This window comes from Chiloscyllium plagiosum, unplaced genomic scaffold, assembly GCF_037043375.1.
Source record: "Chiloscyllium plagiosum isolate Xiang-an unplaced genomic scaffold, Cpla_swu_hap1 HiC_scaffold_14, whole genome shotgun sequence".
NCBI lineage: Eukaryota > Metazoa > Chordata > Chondrichthyes > Orectolobiformes > Hemiscylliidae > Chiloscyllium > Chiloscyllium plagiosum.
In genome coordinates, this window is record NW_028270152.1 from 105,893,575 (window position 1) to 105,895,733 (window position 2,159).

The window sequence follows — 2,159 nt, forward strand, 5'->3', positions numbered from 1 at the left end:
ACGCTCCAGTGCCAGTATATCCTTCCTGAGGTGTGTGGACCAAAACTGGACACAGTACTCCAAATGGGGCCGAACCAGAGCTTTTTAAAGTCTCAGTAGCACATCGGTGCTTTTATATTCCAACCGTCTTGAGATAAGTGACAACATCGCATTCGCTTTCTTAATCACGGATTCAACCTGCATGTTTACCTTTAGAGAATCCTCGACTAGCACTCGCAGATCCATTTATACTTTGGCTTTATGAATTTTCTCAACGTTTAGAAAGTAGTCCATGCTTGTATTCTTTTTTCCAAAGTGCAATACCTCGCGTTTGCTCACATTGAATTCCATCAGCCATTTCCTAGACAACTTTCCCAAAATGTCTAGATCCTTCTGCAGCCTCCCCACTTCCTCAGTACTACCTGCCTGTCCACCTAACTTCGTATCATCAGCAAACTTCGATAGAATGCCTCCAGTCCCTTCATCCAGATCATTAATATATAATGTGACCATGCAGGTAACCATGCCTCGGATCCAATCAACAACAAGTCCAACTTTGGTGCAATTGCCGAATGGGCAGGCTGTTCAAGTCCAAGGAGTTATCCAAGCAGCTCAATCCTCAGTCATACAGTCCCCCCAATTTCAGACTGTTCAGATTTCTACTATACTTGAAAATGAAGACTCCCAGGAATCTGTGGATAGCATGACTGACTCTCAGAAACGTAGAGGAATTCTATCGAGTCGGCGTTCATACAGAAAAATCCTGAATGAAATTTCTTCTGATCCCACCAGTGTGCCAAGAAACCGATGAAGAGAAATCAGAAGAAGAATCTGTCTCAACCATTACTACAATGAAGATGCAGACACCCATCTATCAGACTAGCAGCGGACAATACATTGCTATGACACAGGGGGGAGCAATTCAGCTGGCGAACAATGCTACAGATGAAGTGCAAGGACTTCAGACACTAACAATGACCAACGCAGCTACAGCCAAGGTTGGAGCAGCCATTATACAGTATGCACAGAGCCCTGATGGACAGCAAATCTTTGTGCCTGGCAGCCAGGTGCTTGTACAAGGTGCTGCTGGAGATGTCCGAACCTATCAGATCCGTACAACTCCTAACTCCACTGTTGGCCAGGGCATCTTCACCAGTCCTCCAAAGCCAGCCCCAGAATGCTGAAGAAACCACTCGTAAACGTGAAATCCGCCTCATGAAAAACAGAGAAGCAGGTCGAGAGTGCCGTAGCAAGAAGAAAGAGTATGGGAAATGCTTGGAGAATTGTGTTACCGTTCTGGAAAATCAAATTGAAAGAGAAGGCGTACAAAGTGGCCAAAAACAGCATGAAACTAGAATAGGGAAAACGTTAAAGGTCAACCGAAAGCCACAAAAGAGCTATAAAGAAAAGTAATATCGAACATGAGAAAAAATAAACTAGCACAGACTATAAAGACAGAGAGCAAATGTTTATATAAACATATATAACGAGAAAAGAATGGCTAAAGTAAATGTTGGTCCTTTGGAAATGAAAAGAAGCATTTAGATATGGGATATCACAGTGGAGGATACTGATATCTTTCCAGTAACTAGAAAAGAGACAAAGGTAGGTGAGGATTTGGAAACTATTGTTATGACGGAACAGCTAGTTTTAGACTGTTTGGAGGTAATTGAGCGAACGATAGAGAAGTCTCCTGACCTTGATGCAATGCATCCCAGGGTACTAAAAGAGATGCCAGGAAAAATAGCAAATGCACTGGCAGTAATATTCCACAATTCATTGGCCTCTGTGGCAGTCCCAGCAGATTGGAAAACAGCAAAAGTGATACCACTGTTTTAAAAAGGAGTTGGACAAAAAGTGGGGAATTATATATCAGTTAGTTTATTCTCTGTAGTGGGAAAGATGCTTGGGTCTATTATCAAGGAAGAAATAGCAGGGAATCTCGATAAAAATTGTCCCATTGTACAGACACAGCATGGGTTCATGAAAGGCAGGTCATGCTTGACCAATTTTTTGGAATTCTATGATGACATGTCAAGCCAGATGGACAACGGGGACTCAGTGGATGTGGTGTAGCTGGATTTCCAAAATACCATCAACAAGGTGCTGTGTAAGAAGCTGTTGCATAATATAAGAGTGCATGGTGTAAGGAGTAGAAGATTGGTTGACTAATAGGAAGC

The 2,159-nt window shown here is 42.6% G+C and overlaps 1 pseudogene; it reads left to right on the forward strand.

Moving 5' to 3' along the window:
• The first annotated feature begins 445 nt into the window (after positions 1-445).
• On the forward strand, positions 446-1,392 carry LOC148148116 (cyclic AMP-responsive element-binding protein 1 pseudogene; annotated as a pseudogene).
• The last annotated feature ends 767 nt before the right edge of the window (positions 1,393-2,159 follow it).